Source organism: Lepisma saccharinum, chromosome 8 (genome assembly GCF_977018435.1).
Source record: "Lepisma saccharinum chromosome 8, izLepSacc3.1, whole genome shotgun sequence".
In the NCBI taxonomy this organism is placed as follows: domain Eukaryota; kingdom Metazoa; phylum Arthropoda; class Insecta; order Zygentoma; family Lepismatidae; genus Lepisma; species Lepisma saccharinum.
Genome location: NC_139236.1, coordinates 39672559 through 39690960, shown reverse-complemented (window position 1 = coordinate 39690960; position 18402 = coordinate 39672559). Strand labels below are relative to the sequence as shown.

The following is an 18402-nucleotide window of genomic DNA, read 5'->3' as shown; positions in this document are numbered from 1 at the left end:
ACAGCTCAAGGTCAAACTTCGTCCCATCGCCCCTGGTTGCTTCTCGCCGCCCTTCGTTCTCCCTCCTTGCCACTAGCGTAGTAATAGTTTCCACTGGATACGAGTGTAGTCTAGTAATAATTATGTCGTCTGGGGCACTATCTGCAATGAAACCAAGTGTTCTGTAGTAAAACAAGAAATATGACGTAGCCGATTTTGAAAAGTTTTACTGAAAAGTCTGACCTGTAGATTCGCCGCAATCATGAAAAAATGGCGCCAAAAATTCACCTTGAAATTTTTAAAATATCTCTAAAACGGTGCATTGTACACAAAAAGTAAAGATATCCAAAATGAAGGCGAATAAAATTTGCTAAATTATTTTTTTTGTTTGATAGAGCTATCTTAAATCTATACTGAATTAGAAATCTCCAATTATTTATTTAATTTTTAGAATTATCGTAGAAGTTGGTTTCTGACGTAAATAACAGCAAATATGTAACAAACTATTTACTTTATGGTCTAAAACACTGAACCAAATTCATAGCTCATGATTTCCTCTCAACAGGGCTTCCCAACCTCTTTACGTTCGCTGAACCCTTGGGAATGGGATTTAAAACTTAGGGAACCCTTGTTAGATTTTTTTTCAATTTTTAATGTTAAATCAAAGTGGAAAATGTTATCAGGATCAAGTTAAATTTATTGTTAAATAAATACCTACACCAGTACTAATTCATTTATTCAGAGATAATATAAGGAACAATCACCAGATTTTGTTTTATTAATATGAGACTTGTGATTGATGCTTAGAGCACAAATGTTTGATATCAGGCCTTACAGTTGACAACGAAACAAACATATCAACCACAAGGTTATGCAGTCTATTTCTTGCTTTCGTTTTTATTATCGTCATAGCAGAGAAGACTTGCTAGCACAAATATGAAGTTGAAAGGGGCAAAATATTAAGAAGAGATGGAAAGTTTGACATATCTCATTTTTGAACTGCAGATCTCCAAGAACAAAGCTTTTCTCTTAAAGCCTTTGATTTTATTGATTGAGGAAGTTATTTCCTGTCGCTACTGCATGAAACATTTAGTTCATTTAGTTTATTAAAAATATCTGCCAGTTGATACAGAATCACTTAGAAACAGTTCATAAAATGTCTCTTGATTTTCGAGAGAGTAATTAATTCGACTTAATATTATTTTGTTTTCTTCCTATTTTTTTTCGTTTTTCCATAAAATATCTCGCGACACCCCTAGACCGATCTTGCGGCACCCCGGTTGGGAATCACTGCTCTAGAGAGTGGATTTTGTTTCGTGCAGGTAGTAAAGGGTCGAGCAGAAATGCAGTTTAAAACAGAGTCATGTGTTTTCCCAAATATTTGAGGTGTTCCATTTCTTGCGATATCTGTGATAACGTAATATTTTATTTCTGCAACGTGTATGCACAATATATTTAACTAATATGACACGGTAAAATACGGTTCTAGATCAGTTGACAGACCAGACCAAAGCCGGTTACTTCGTCGAGCATGTAGACCATTGCAGATTTTTTGTAGATCTTTGGGTTTCATCATTTCCTGTACATGCAGGCGTGCTCTTTTCTCATAGGCGTTGCGCGCAGATGCAGTAGAAAAGGAGAGCATATCCGTAACTGACTGCACTTCTAAATATGCTCAGCTTTAATGAAATTCCGAAGAATATCTAGCATCCTAATGTATTGCAACCACAAGGAAGCAGTATCGTTCAGAGTTGAAGCAAATGTAGATAGAGATTTTTTCCACATTTTTCAGCGCCTCGGAGCTTGAACTGGCATTAGCATCTACTTCTGAATCGAGCAGGGCAACAATTATTGAATTTGTCTGAAAAATATGTTCATTTGCAATGCATTTTCCTTCTTCAAGCAGCGTGAAGAATGCTGCATAAACTATGAAATGCCCCCTAATAGCTTTGGCTATGGATTTTCCGGTTTGATTTGATTTATTTTAATTTAGGTTGCTTTCCTGTCACTTTTGGCTAATGACGAGGATGAGGAAATGTCATAACTGGGCTACCGTAGAAGTGATGTTAATTAGGACTCTACAGAACAAGCGGGAAGGGAGCCTTACTCTAAAAGTATATACAGTTTTTATCAACTAGAGGCAGCTAATGCCTAGCTGGTTTCGTATCAGAATCATTAACAACCTTTATTATAGCTATTCATGATTTTGTACAATTTAAAAGATATGAATTGTTCAAATGATGGGATTGAAACGTTTCACAAAAATTGTATGAAAATCAATATTTTCATGTTTAGCATACGAAGTTCCATCTATGAAACATAATATGAAACTTCATTGGCACCGTAATCAAAGAATTCGTACACAAATCAACAAAAAATAGCAATGCTAGCCAGTGGCGTGCCCAGGATTTTCGAAAGGGAGGGGTTACGTACACTTTTTCTGGTAGTGAGCTCTCATTCTGCCATCTTTTCCTACCTTTGATGTTCTTTTTTTTAGGAATACTGGACCAAAAAGGGGGGTTATAACCCCCACTAACCCCCCCCCCTTGGGCACGCCACTGATGCTAGCGATGTATATTATATTTTTGCAAATACAAAAATATAAATATGCCACTATGAACTCCCTGTCCGAGACCTCTAATTTTGTATAAATACAAATACATTCTATCTTACTATTTTATAGTAATGTTATTAACAGTGTAGGAAAACATAAACATGATATTTCATTTAATCAATTGCTCTTGCATGTTAACGGTATCATTCAGGTAATTGAATTTACTTTAAATTTTTATTACATGTATAAAAATTACGTACAGGGAAAAGTTAGGAAATTCGATTTATATAGCGCCCCTTTATTCAATACTCGGGATAGCACGTCATCATTACCGATTTTATAAAAGACAGCTTTGCTCCTTTCACACAAACACATAAGTGATACTCGTAGAAGCTCGTGGATAGAAGAGAAAATAAAAGAAAGAAGGGGCGGGTTGTATCTGATTGGCGTTGAAGTTTAGATCACAAATCATCGTTTGCGATTCTGAAATCTGATAAATACCAGTTCAACATAAAGAAGAGATTACTTTTTGTGAGGAAAAAATACCCCCCCCCCCATAAAAATCACTAAGAGGGTTTCATATTATTTATATGTATATAAAATATTCCTTATATGACCGCCCTTTTTTAAAGTTGGTTCTAGAGTTCCAAATAAGGCATTTTAGATAAGACGTGCTAAATAGAGCTAAAGCTCAAACTACAATAAACATACGTAGTCACGCTCGAAAGAACATGAAATGTATTTAAAACGTTAAAGCATATTTGTTTGTTTCGTCTTAGTTATTGTTTTAAGTCCACTTTAGGCACAGAAGGCTAATCGGGACTTGGCCTACAGTTTAAAGTGAGATCCGAACCACCGGGCTTCTAACCCGGGACCCCTTTGACGGAGGCCCATTAAAGTCTATGTTTCACTGCAAAGAAATATGAGACACTACGGCAAAAATACACACCCTATTGGCAGCTCTTGTCCCTGGGCATACGCATTCCTCACGAAGATGATTTGGCGGTAAGGATGGAGGCTTTAACTTGATACGATATAAGAACTTCATATTGATCTCTTGACAGCTTGACAGTAGCGGGTGCAAGGACAGTTTATTTTATATTTTCTCTTGTTACCAAGGCCATAGTGCGGGTTCCCACGTCTCCCTTCTTATCTCCGCCACTGTCTCTTGATTTATTGTTTATTTTGGTATCACTGTCCAACTTTGTCGGTGATAATTTCACCTGACAATATCTACAAAGATCATAGAACCTTTGGAGAGAGCTTCCTTGTACTGACGGAACTACACTAGCATGTGTGCATTTAGTATTATGTGCAGGATATATAATCACACACGTTTATGTAATCATCGGTAATCTGATCTGGATTTTTCATTCGTCACATGTAGATGTCGTACGTATAACTCTCCACTTTTTGTCCCGGAATGTGTGGTGTGCTGTGCTACTAGTTGTAGGACCTTATGATATTTAATTAGATTTAAATATTTGTGGATGACGTATGCTTTAATACACCTAGATGCGCCTGGTGTTAGGGTTACATCTCTTTGGGTACATGCATTCTCGTGAACCACGAACTTTTTCCCCTCTTTTTAATAATTACAATTCGTATTTCGTGGGAGTACTTTTTCTCAATATCAGCTAACCTTGTTATCAATTCCATAATACTAAAATATCGACTTATGCTCCTGAATGAGTGCACCTACGAAGGTGTATCGGAAAGCGTGTCTTCCAGTTTCGCCGAATGGCCCAGAGGCGCATTATATCAGATACCACGCCTTAGTAAAATTGTCGGCGAAAGGGGAATTCCCGTTTGGCCGAATCCCCTTTCGCCGAATATTATGAAGGAAGGGAATTTTCCCTCCGCTGGGAAATTTCAGGAGTTCAAGCCCAAATTGCACCTCTTTCATTGTTGTAAACAAAATATTTAAGAGCGTGCATGGCAAAAGATACGTAGAGAAAGGAAGTACTACAACTAGTAGCCTATTTGTTGATCTGCAGAAAGCATTTGATAGAGTGAATTGGATGAAACTTACAGAAATTCTGACAGTGTTATATGGATGAAATCCATTAATTCTACAAATATAAGCCACTGACGGTAGAATACTGATAGCGATGATATACTCATGATTGGCATAAAAGTTGAATATTACAATAGAGTAGTCATATCTAAAAATATTTTAAAATGAAACTCGTTTTTTAATTATTTAATTTAAACGTGAAGCTGCTTAGTATTTTATAGACTACATTACTGCATGTGATTGTATTTTTCCTTCTTGGGATTTTTTTTGTGAATTGTTAGATTGTATACTGTTAATAACTTTAATAATACTGATAACACTAAAAATGAAAAACTTGGAAAGAATACTTTCAAAGAGTGGAGACAAGCAATCTGTATATGAAACGATGAGTTAAAATGAGGGTAGGAGAAATGACAGAGGAAAGCGAAATTGAGAGAGGAATATGACAAGAATGCCTATCACCTACATAATTCAGCATCTACTTTTCTAGTTAACAACACTGCAGGGTACTATTTCTCTAACATTTACTTTACTTCAGGTGTACAAACACACTCCATCCCCTCCGAAGATGGACTTCAACTCAAACGAGAGTGTCACTTTATGTTAACAGAGGTGTACAATGAGTTTATGACTTCGTTGAAATTATCTCTTACTTGAGTCCCTGAAATTTCCCAGTGGAGGGAAAATTCCCTCGAAAATATTCGGCGAAAGGGGATTCGACAAAACGGGAATTCCCGTTTTGCTGAAAATTTTGCTTAGGTGAGATATTTGACTCTGGGGCATACGGCGAAAAGGGATTCGGCGAAACGGGAGTAAATCATCGGAAAGAGCCACAACGGATCTTCGGAACACATTGGAATTCATTCACATAGGTACTTTACTTCACTGTAACTTGCGAAGGTGAATTCGTGGTATTTTATCTGCAAAGATCAGCAACGAAAGGGGAGTAGAAGTTTTATTAGTCCGGTCCACCTAATATGACATAACAGATAGAAATACGCTTGTTACCATTTTCCTCAAACTTCCATGGAATAGGAGGAGTGTACTGACTTAACAGCAGTTCTTCTGAATCCATTTCTATCTTAGGCTGCCTGTAATGCTAATTACGTTTTAAAATATATGATTGGCGCTCCTTTGCAAATTTGGATAGGGTTCGGTCTCGCCCAACTTTGGAGTAGCCAAGAAGCTCATTAGCCCAGTCTAGTCCGGAGGACCCACCTTTGATACCGGAGTTGGATGATCTCGGGCTGCAATTTTTCTGTAGATGTCCCAGTATTACGTGGCTCTAGAGCCCACTTATCCTCTCATTACTGTGGTGAGGTAATAATAATAATAATAATAATAATAATTTTCTTTCCGTTGACCCACGTCCATGGGTATGAAAAACATCATACAATGCTAAAATTACAAAATGAGAGAAATTACAATAAAAAAAGAAAAAATTCCAAGACAAAAATACAAATAATCATTAGGGTTATACAGTTAAATGTCTCTAAAGTACAGTTACATTATTTATACAACACCAGGTCATATTGCTAGATTTTTAAATATAAAAATACAATACAAAAAATACAATATTAAAATGCAGCAAAGCCAGTAAGGTGGCAGGAAAATGGGGGTGATCTCTAGAGCCGAGATCTAGAATGTGTGCCACCTTCATTGCACTATACATTTGTGCAGTGCACAAGACATAGTCGTGAGTAACTTGGCTTTGGTGGTTCGTCTCGTATGTGTATTACAATTGAATAACGTTAAAGAATGACAAACACTTACTTACGTGCATATTTATGGTCAATTTTGAACATCAATGGAACGATTAAGACCCCCTCACACACACTGTTCACCTTCTGCAAATTAGAGTTTGGAATTGGCTACAGTCGTTTAGGAAAGGCGAAATAATAATCAATAAGCCTAAAATATCTGTCTATTAGACTATAACAGATTCGTAAATTCATAAACACGTGTGTATGGATAGCTAGATTAGCTAGACATGAACGTCAACAGACGGAGAACCAGGTCTCCATGTGCCTTTCTTCTTTAAATACAAAAAAACTATAGAATTGTGTATAAACATTTCTACGTTTGTCATTCCTAGGATAGCTATGTATTGTGATTAATCCAACTGCACGGCCATCCATGCTGACAATACTTTAGCCGGATGGTGTATTTTTATACCCATCTTAATATGGGTCAAACCGTCCCAGCCACCATATTCTTTCTACGGTTATCAGACATTTGAAACTACTTTTCTAATCTACATCTAGTGTGATCCATATCCATTTCAATTTCTGTCCCCCAACCTATTACGTATCATGAAATTTGATTCTTAAACTAAGATGTTTAATGTGTAAGAGGCTCCCGGCCTTAAAAGTTTCAGGTGACTGCGAACAAGGATGTACCACATACTGAAGCCACTCATTGTCAACGCTCTAATTGCAGTTATGTAGAAACGTTATATTAACCCAAAAAATGATTAAGAAAGTAATGCACTTTTTTAATAGTATTCAGGTGAAATTCAACAAACTGATAATCATTTCTGTTTATAATACAGAATATGATAAATTTATCTGTATAGGACCTGCTAAAATTAACTTGTACAGGATTCACCCTTCTGGCATTTTCTAGAGCTGCATAAAGCTATATAGGATAGAAAATGTTATTCGAGGACATGTAGCGATCAAAATGTTACCAAAACTAAGTTGTTCGAATTGACCTACTCCACAAGCTGTGAAAGTTTGTCGGTGCTTCACAGCGACACCATATTATATAGTATATTACATATATAATATAGACACGCACACACATGCAATTACGACCCTATCAAAACTCAAGCTTTCATCCCCTGGACACTTTTGACTTAACATGAGGTGAGAGTTTCAGCGTATCACGCTACGAACCCAGATGACCCAGGTTCGAATCCTGGTTAAGGAATTGTGTTTGTCCCGTCACCCGTTCGTCACTTCATCCTCATGGTCGCGATTAACTCAAGACGTAGAAAGCGACATAAAATATTTATATTTGACAGTTATTTTTCAAAATAAGTAATCATAAATCGTTTTCTTTTATCACGAAGTAACTATAAACAAAGTCAAGTTACTCTAAGTTACTCTACATAGTTATTAATCCCAAGACAACACACAGATTGATTGATGGATTTGTTGTTTCAAGTCCACGTTATGCACATATAGGCTAATCGGGATTGGACCTACAGTTTAAAGTGGGATCCGAACCACCGTGCAATGTGCCTCCACCGTGATTACAAGGCGGCAACGTTACCACTAGGCCATCGGGGAGGCCCTAGGACAACACACACAAAACCAGAAAGATGCAGTTGATAACACGTATAAAGGTTCTAGTAGAGTATGACTGGGATACTCTTTAGAGATAACAATTTGAAATGGAAACACTGCTGAGACCTCCAAAGGTTTTCTATTCGGGGATAGCAACACTTTCGCTATAAAAAGCCAGCTAGTCTGATTGACTTTAACTGTTTCTTCCCCCTTTGTTCGCGGCCTGCATGTACGAGCACCCCTTAAGCAAATGCCACGAGAGATTCCCTTTGACATTTCGCCACTCTTCGCTAGCGCCGCAGACTTTGACCAAGAGCGACCCCTGCTTGAGTGGCTGCTCGATTAAAGCAGCTTCCTCCTGGAGCTTCGCGAGGTTATCGGCAGCGCACGTGTGTCTCCTTATTCGTGCACCGAAACGTCACGAAACAATAACAGAATGGATGTTGACAGAGCGTCAGCAGCTACCACCTTCGGCCAAAGTGTGGGCGAAGGGGTAATGTGAACTGCAGATGCCTCCACTCTTTGGGAACTTGGAGGTTTCATCGATAATTCAGACATGTGGCCTTTAGCCCGTTTCAGTGCTCAATTTTAGCTCTCCACTTTCTCTACATTTTTCTCTTCTTCACTCCCTCTCTCTTCCTCTTCCTTTCCTCCTCTTCCTCTCTCCATATCTTCCTGTTCCTCTCTCTCTCTCTATCTGCCTCTGTCTTTCTCTTCTTCTCCCTCTTTTCCGCTCTCTTCCCTCTCACACTTGCCCTCTCTCTTCCCCTCCTTCTCTCTGTCCCACTGTATTCCTCTTCCTTTCTTTATTTCTTCCGCTTTCTCTCTCTCCCTCTCTCTTCCTCTTACCATCTCTCTCTTGCTGTCTTCCTCTTCTATCTCTCTCCTTGATACATTTTAGCTCTCCTTCACTTTCTCTCCATTTTCTCTTCCTCACTCCCTCTTTCTTCCTCTTCCTTTCCTCCTCTTCCTCTCTCCATATCTTCCTGTTCCTCTCTCTATCTGCCTCTGTTTTTATCTTCTTCTCCCTCTTTTCCGCTCTCGTCCCTCTCACTCTTACCCTCTCTCTTCCCCTCCTCTCTGTCCCACTGTCTTCCTCTTCCTTTCTTTATTTCTTCCGCTTTCTCTCTCTCCGTCTCTCTTCCTCTTTCCATCTCTCTCTCTCACTCCTCCTTTAGCTCTCTTCCTCTTCTTTTCTCTCTCTCTTCACCTTCTTCTGTAGCTCTCTCACGCTCCTCCTTCTTCCTCTCCCTCGTTCTCCCCTTCCCCTCTCTCTCGCTCTCCAACAGCTCTCTTTCTCTTCCTTTCTTCCCCTTCATATCTTCCTATCATTCTCTCTCGCTCTCTACCTCTGTCCTCTTCTTTCACCTCACCATTCTTCCCTATGTCTCTCTCCCTTCACCTTTCATTCTCCTTCTTCTTCCTCTACCGCCTTAACCTCATCCTTCCTTTCTCCCTACACCTCACTATATCTTCTCTCCCCCAGTCTTTCTCATGCACTTCCTCTTCTCTCTCTATTTCACTTCCCTGTCCTTTTACTTGCTCTGATTCTCCCATTTTTCTCTTCAACACTAGATCCCTTGGTGTGCCATGGCCTCCTACAGAATTAGCTTCTAATTCTCTGTATTTTCAATCCTCTTAATCTTCTACATGATTCCTGAACTTTTCCTTCCTTCATTTGCCTTTCGTATAGGCATACGATCCTTTCTGCATATCCTTGCCATCGCATCCGTTGTGCGTTTGTCCATGATCTAATTCCTTTATATGTTATATTCACAATTTGTAACTTTCCTTAATACTTTATATTCAGATGTTGTACGTTCTTGTTGGATTCTCTTTTCAGTCTAGAAGCTAAAAGTGTTCCACTTGCAATTCAATTACCTGTACTTTTTCTTTATTTTTCTCATAATTCTCGCGTTTTTGTCCACAGATCAAGAAATTAGTTTCCGCGCTATGATGATGATGTTAGTTTCATTAATTTACATTATATATTATTTATGCAAATTTTAGATCAATGGTGCACAGTTTAGGAAGTTTAGTGTTCCCGAAGTTCAATAGTAGAGATGGTGTTGAGACAAGACCATACCACTCGCCTCGTGTACAAGGAGTGTCTCGAAATACAAAGCATAACAACATATACAGCGTAACAGTGCAGAGCAGCGAACAGAGGTCATTGAGACAAACAACTTACCTTAATAACTCTTTTTCTGTTCGACGCCTCGTTGCGATGCTACCAACCTTTGAAAAAGATGAGTTCTCATTGTATGCAAACACGCCACATAGACATGCGGTTGCCACTAGTGCATTAACGTTGCAATTCCAATTCACAAAATATTTGACCTATCTATAAATAAAGTAGTTTTGCGCTTGGCATTCAAGTTTCCTCATGTCGATTTTTACATAAACTTGTCTCGTTATCGGTGTCTAGACAAATCTCGAACGGTATTGTTTTCATTTTAGGCCCTCTCGTTATCATCCCTTTAGAAGGCAACATCCTTAGGTTTCCATGTTGAATGCATTGAGAAACTTACTGGTAACCACAGATTATATACAATTTAGGTGTGGCTGGTCAGTAAAATAATGACAATTTTGTTGTAAAGTGGATATGGAAGTAGGGAGGTTGTCCACCATGACCTAAACTACAGATGCTTCAGTTTGTGGCACTTTGTGGCGCAGAGTCATTTTACCGTAGTGTAAGGCCAGGAGGAACAGTTTCAGTGGAAAGGCACTAAACAGCTCCCCCATTGACCTTTTCCAGCGGCTAGGTGGAGAGGTCTGTGCACTGGATGGTTGTAAGAAGGGTAGAAAATTTAGCATTACGCTTATGGGAGTACTATGTTCTCTTGGGAATACAAAGCATCCGATGGCGTAGAAAAAAATATGAACGGAAAGAGGACATGTTGAAGATTTTATATGCCGACGGAAAAATCGAAAACTCCCATTTCATAAGCTGCTGTTGCTGTTATTTTCTCCATAAGGAATGCATGGGATTCATCATATTTTTTAAACATCGTGTCTAGCTTAATAATCAACTTTGAGAAACGACTTCCACTTGCAACATGGGGAGAAATTCGTACTCTCTATAGTCGGGGTTATTTTTAGTAGCAGAGCCCATTCCGACGATATTGAAATATATGCACAGCTGGTGCGAAATTATCACTCTTCGCCTTTTTATGCTCAGGTAGATTAATCAGGATTGGACCTACAGTTTATAGTAGGATCCGTAGCAGTGCGCCGCGATCGGGGATCCCCTTCCGCTCCCCCTTCTCCCCCTCTCAAAACTATTGATGTAAGTCCCTTTTCGTGCATGTATCTTCGGGTTACGTCTAACCTGACGATCGCTCCAATCAATCTCTGAAACGGTGATTCACCATCATACTACTCAGCGTTAACATTGAACGGGGAGCAACTTGAAAAATTCTCACCTTTTATGTTGTTTCCACATGTTCCTCATTCTTGAGTTGATTTCCAACGTGAGAAAGAAAGTCTTCCTTGTATCTCAATATTTGTTTTATCTTTACTTTCTTCTTATGAAGATACTGAATTATTAGTACTGAATATGGTTGCATATTACTCTGGCTTCCATGTGCTGTTATGAACAGTATACGAGGGGAGAGTGAAAAGTTTTGAGCCTCACAGGGAATGGGTGTTTGAGCTACAGTTTCTTATTATGATTTCTCTACATAATCAATAATCTCTATAATCACCCCCAGATCAACGCGCTTATGCATTCTGTGCTGCAATTTTTTTACTGTCGTCTGGTGGAATGAAAGATATGAAAGTTCATCTTTCTTTTGTAATAGGATGCCACCCGTTGTAGGCTTTAAATGCTAACACGAAATGCATAAGAATATCTACTCTCTTTTTTGTAGGTAGATAAATGTGGATTATTATTATCAGTAATCACTAGGGGAAACCTTAGTAGTAAAAATTACATAATGTACGTCTCCCTGTTCTTCCTCTCTCTCTCTCTTACCCTTTCTCTCTTCTTTCGCTTGTTCCGCTTTTCCTGTTTTCGCTCTTTCATCTTTTTTTCATTTCTTCGTCCTTTTTACCTCTTTAACCCCCTTTCACATTTTCTGCTTTTTTCTCTTCCTTTCGCTCATTTCCTCTTTCTCTTCTTCTATCTACTATCTCCTTTACCTTTTTTTCTCTTTCTCTCTTGTATTCCATCTTTGAAACTCATTTTCTTATTCTCTCTTTGTCCTTCTCTCTCTATCTTTTCTGTTTTCGCTCTTTGCTCCTTTTCTCTTTACCTCTTTTTCTCCTTTTCACATTCTCTCTTTTTCTCTTCTTTTCGCTCATTTTATCTATCATCTCTCCACCATATCCTTCACTTTTGTTGTTCTCTTTCTTTATCAAACTGTTTTTTCTTATTTTTTTTCTCTCGTTTCCTTTCCTTCTCTCTTTTTAAATTCATTCATTTTCCCCCTTATTTCCGTTCTGGAATACGCATAGCTCTTTTTGTATAACAAATATTTAAATTGTAACATTTGTGTGAGACTAACATCGCAAGAAACCTTGCAGTGTTGCAGATTTTCTCATATTAATTAAAAATATCGTAATACCAAAGTCACATGCTATGTAAGTTCCAGTTTCACAATAGTCAGATGGGGGGGGGGGGGGATAAATCATCGTTGGAAGAGATTAAAATTAATCTTTATCATATAGTGACGTGGAAGATCCCCTTTTCCGCCATATAAATTTGCACCCTGGGCAGGAGGAATTTGCTATCAAGTTCATTAGTTCCCCCATTACAGTCTCCTTAGTTTGAAACATGAGCCTCAACTGTGGCGTAGAGGTAATGCGTTGGGGTACCGGTTCGATCTCCAGTGGAGGTAACTTCACTTGTTCGGATCTAACTCGATTAGCCAATCTGAGCATAAAATAGGCTTAAAACAGTTCGAGAGCTGTACTTACGATCCCAACTTACTGACAAAATTAATAGAATTGCTTATTTCGTGCACTTCTGTGCATAGTTATAGAGTTTGAGTCGCTACCGAAGTATTGTAGGATTCACACGAGTTAAAAATTGCAAAATGTACACTTACAGCATTATATATTTTCTCGTGATCTTAACCAGATGGGTTCTACAATGCTTCCCTGGTTTCGAAAGCTAATGTCACTCTCATCTTCAGGAAATGAAGTATAGTAAACGCGGACTGCAGCGAAGACGCTGCAAGCGACTGACCCGCCATCTACAATCCCGCAAGAACGTATCTCTGGCTACTGCGCTTCAGTTCCAGAAGGTGAGAGTTACGTCAGTTCTCGGAAATCTTTCCTGATATTGCCTGGTCGGTCACATGCAAATCTATCATCTTGTAAGAAGGCTGTTTGCAAATGGAATTAGAAGGAAAACAATAAAAAAGATGCACATTTCAATAATTTTCAGATATTATTAGAGATGTTCAGCACATTAATTTAGAATATCATATTTATGCAACGAGAGGAGATAATGTGCATATTATATTTCCTACTTTCTTAAGCTTTTCTACCACTTTTAGCTAACCGCGACGATGAGAATGAATGATGGATCAGATGCAATTTATGAAAGGATATGCGCATCCATGCTCAGGCCCGGACTCTAAAACATGATCCTCCGTGGCTGTATCCTTGGGTCGACCCGCTTTTGTCACAGATGTGGTAACGTGGTTAAAACTTAGTTCATATTCCTGAATTTCTGAGACAGATTAATATTAACTAATAGATGAGAAAGGGACACTAAGCGAAGAATGAAGTAAGATTTTTAAAAAAATGGATGTAAAATTGAGATGAGTACATTTCTATACAAATGAGAGTGAATTTATTTAAATTCGTGTGTTCCTATGAATATAGGAAATCAAAATGTTCGAGCTTGGGGGGAGGGGGGGGGGTTGATGGTTGAGTCTGCAACGCATTTTTGCCACAGAGTACTTCCAGTCTCATTTGTGTAGCGGACAGAATGTACATCAAATGTTAGTTCATCAGATGCAGTGTTATATCATTACAACTCTTAAACTGTAGTTGAGGCCAAAATCCGTACGGATAACACCTGCAACATCAAAACGTTACTAAACATAATTTTCCAAAAAAGTTTCTTAGTTTGCAAGTGGCCTAAACGCGTTAGGGAATTTGGGAATTCTTTCACGGATGTGACATTATCATAAAAATGGGGTCAGATTTCCAGGTAACGTAACCTTAAAATTTTGTCGCAGTTTGAGACAATAAATCGTACACACGAGTCAGATCCGCCTCCGAATTTTCGTGCGAGAGCATAATGCCGTTGAGTAATTCCAACTTCCGTTCTCTGCCTCGGGATTAAGGATTTTCTTTCAGGAAGGAAGGAAGGGCTAAACCGTCGCCTGTTTTCTGCATCATCTTCGGCGGGGCCGCTCCAACGCGCAATATCGTTCTATCGGGCCCCCGCTTTCTCTCTTGGCTAAAGAACCCTCCGCTCTGGTTCCAACGCTGCAACACTCGAGATAAAACCCCGCCGCGCGATATTGATCGCTTCATACTTTGCCGATCCGTGACGAACCGCGCTGGACGCCGCAGCAGCTTTTGCCCAGGCCGCAAGGGTTGCAAACCCAGACGAAATTCTGCCGAATTTTTTTAGGGGGAAGTTCGTCAATGCAGTTTTTCTTGCAGTTCCTTCTTCGTTGGCCCCGACAGAACGCAATTTTAGCGCAAGATCTTTGATTGATGCTAAGCTATTTGTCCACGATGAAATGCTGTCTTATCGGTACTAAATTCTTGAAATTCTCATCTTACCTACGTATTTCCAAATGTTGTTTTGCCTTTCCTATGTAATCGTTATTAAACATACAAGCAAACCTTGTTGTTTATGATACATTTAGTATTCCTGCAGTGAATCCTATCACACTAATGGGTATCAGCAGGATTTTTCCAAGGGCATAGGGGGAAGCATATTTTCCAAAAACACTGCTTCAGTTGGGAATTATAACGTTCGTTCTACGATCTCAAAATTACGCATCCCTTATAATAATTAACCCAAATTCCTGTGACTAGAATGATATTACATGTGTGGTATGACATCCATTTTTTCTTGTCCCCTCTCTGGACGTCCATAGGTACAGTCACCGGCAATAAAAATGAGATAACTAAATCCTGAAATGCTCGCTTTCCCGCAAGGCGTTTGGTGTGCTGCCTAACTCTACGGCGATGAGCCATCTTCAGTAGTAACTTTTCAATGGGAAGTTCTTCTGTCGCCGTAGAATTAGGCAACACACATAACGCATCGCATTGCCGGTGGCTGTACACTGCAAGAATTACTTTATAAGTTTTGAAATATTGATATTCTAGGTAAAGTGTTTTTGGTTGCTGAATCAGTTTCACAAAACTATAAAGTGTTTTTTGATTGCTGAATCAGTTTCAAAGACCTTTCTACTAAGACAGTGATCAAAAGGTTCGGGTTTAATTACGGATAGAAGCGTATTTCATTGATTCTCGTCCCACGAAACTATAGCTCAGTTCCAATTAGTATCTGTACAAAACATCTTTTGTCTCTGTTGAACTACTTTACGGAAATAACATTTGTTACAGTGGTGGCATGTGGCTTGTCCAATATTTTGCAATATGCACGTATGTACAGCTTGACTATTAAGGGCGTGCCCAGGGTGTGGGTCCAGGGAGTGCGGGTCCCCTCCAAATTCCTTTCTTCTATTTGAAAATACTAAGGTGGATTCAGCATACCTTCCGATCATACATTTGATGTGGCAGTTATAGAAAATTCCCTGTGTGTGCACTGTTTGTGGATTCTGAAAATAACATCCACTAAAGGTGTTTTTAAGTTTCTCACTGAGTTGAGCTGAAAACCTGACTTCAGCGAGTTGTTTAGGTACAGTAAGTGAAGTTTGTGTTTATTTTGTTTTGTTTTTAAATGTTGCAGAGTTAAAATATGTACCAGACAGTAAAAACAAACTATTAACAGTGTGTGAAACTCTATTTCTAGAAAAACACGATTCACTTCATTTTTGTTGTTAAATTTCTTCAACCTTGTCTATAAGTGGAGTTGGCTGACCGAGACCGAGTTAACCATCCCAAGCAAGTGGTCTTCTAGCCGCAGTTGAAAAGGAGACTCTCTTAATTGTACTCTTTATCTGTGAAAAGGTTTTCAGTTTTGCTGTGCAGTTGTCAAAGTATTTAGAGCAATCATCACAATTTAGCCTCTGCTCTTTCTTACCCAAGAGACGTTAGAGAACTGCTTCAGACTTTCAGATGAAGACTTCAGCTAAATATTTCAAACTGCTTCTGAAATTACGATTCCAAGAATAACAAACCACCAAAAACAAGATAACTCTCCTCGTACTATTATAGAGAGGGGAGGGGGGGGATGCAACATTGGCCTTGGGCGATAGACCCTTCAAATTTTCTTTCTGGATACGCCCCTGTCGACTATATGGATTTATGAAAGCATTATATTGCAGAATCGCTATAAAATGGTAAAGTTGTTAGCGTGTATATTCTGTGCTTCTGCTCAATTAATTAGGCCAGGTTTAGACGAAAGCATTTTCCTAGCATTCTTAACATTTGTACCATGACCTAAATGCTACCGTGTAAGTATAACACCATTAAGCCTTGTTTTCATGATATGAAAAACTCAATATGCTGACCAAGGCAGTAATTTATTTTATTATAAAACATAAACTAAATATGTTTATGTTTAGCCTTTTAGGTGAAAGTACAGTTGACAAGGGAAAGCCACCTGCTAGAATGTTCCAGAACAACTTTCTTATAGTCTGGAGGGGAGTAATGTTTGTGTATATATATCGTCCTGTCTTTGTATCTTGTTACATTTGTACTTGGTGCAGAGTCTGAAGAAGACCTTGCTAGAAGGTTGAAACGTTACGTTTAGTTTATGTTTTATAATAAAATAAATTACTGCCTTGGTCAGCATATTCAGTTTTTCACACCATATTTCATGGCATTTCTCAAGGATAGAACCCGTCCTATTTCCGTAGCATTTTTCGTAGCATAACCAATCAGAAGCGACCTCTAGGTCACGAGTGCAGGTGTAATGGAGGCCGCGAGAGATGCAAACAATGTATCACTTCACATTTTTAAAAGCCGATAACTATTCAACCGAGATGAATAACGTTTCGTATAAAACATTATTCGATACAAAAGAATGGCGCTGTTTAAATACATACTTTACAACGTTTACTGTACACGTATGGAAGAATATTTTAGTTGTTTCAACTGTGAACACCGTGCAGTCAGCATAGATGGTGTAACTCAACGTGCCTTTCGTGCTGTATATATTATACATTGTAATCGCAAAAGCAAGCCGAAAAGTTACACAAAATGCTTTCGTGTAAAGTACTGTCTGCTATAAGATTTTTGGAAACATTTACATAGCATTTATGCTAGCAAAATTGTTAAAGGAAATGCTTTCGTCTAAAACCCTAAAACCGGGTGCTCCACTTATGATCAGAGTGATGTCACATCTCCCTGCAGGTGAATCTGCTAGAACATCGCTGGCGTTCACATTTAGCACCCAGCTACTGATGTCCTTTTTGTGCTCATGTCAAAGTGCATAAATGCCATACTTATACCGCGTTTGTTACAACCTGTCCCGGTTCCCGCGCTAGTTGCTCCCTGGCTTTTCTCGGTGCTGGGGAAAGTCAAAGCCAGGTAGCCAATTAAAATACGCAACGTCGCAACAGCGTCTACGTAAGCGCCTCTCTTCTGGCTTCCATTCGCTCCTTGCTGCCCAGCAGACGATTTTTTCCTCGTTTCTCATTGGCACCGAAACTGTCGAGCGCTCCCTAGCGCGGGAAAGGGGACAGGTTGTAACAAACGCGGTATAGATGTCGATTAAGTTAGTTGTACTGTAGTATACCTTTCCCTTCACAAGCAAGAAATTTTGGCCTTTTCTAGGAGTTAGAACAAACTATTTTGAAGCTCGTTGGTGTTTCCCAAGTATCTAGATGAGTGGTTAGCGTTGCGTGCAAGGTTCGTGGTTAATGCGTGGGTTCTTCATTGTTTGCTTTAACATCGTCGCGATGAAATTACACTCTCTCCCAGGCAGGCATCTCTGGAGAAAGCGAGCGAAAACAAGTTCTTTGCGCAAGAAGGACTCGAGAGAGCTCGACCAATGAGGCAGCAGCTACTAGCTGTATGCAGCAGCGCGCACTCCTTTGCTCCGCCCACTCGTTTCCTCCCCTTCTCTACTGTTATGTAGGGCCTTGCTCCACAGAATCCCACGACAGAGTGTAATGCGAGTATAGAAATCTCTACATCCCCACTGAGGCTGGGTTTGCTCCAGGGTGCGGCATATTTAAGTGGTTCGGTTCTCACATTAAACTGTGGATCCAATAGCGGTTTTTTTTTTTACCTATGTATGAAGTGGATTTGTCAGTGTTTCTTCGGGTCCACTTTTATGCTCAGTTAAGCTGAACGAGACTGGACTTGTAATTTAAAATGTGTTCCAAACTACAGTGTGATATGCCTCTACTGGGTATCGAAACGGGGACCGCATTATCGATACGCCAACATGAAGGCCCGTATACTGTAATGAAACAAACTTGCCAAAGATGTCTTTCTTAGGAATCTATATTGTA

At 39.2% G+C, this 18402-nt stretch overlaps 1 protein-coding gene across 4 annotated transcripts in view; it reads left to right on the top strand.

Moving 5' to 3' along the window:
• The window catches only part of Sh (Potassium voltage-gated channel protein Shaker), a 635294-nt gene that overhangs the window by 566641 nt on the left and 50251 nt on the right, over positions 1–18402 (top strand). The window lies entirely within an intron of this gene.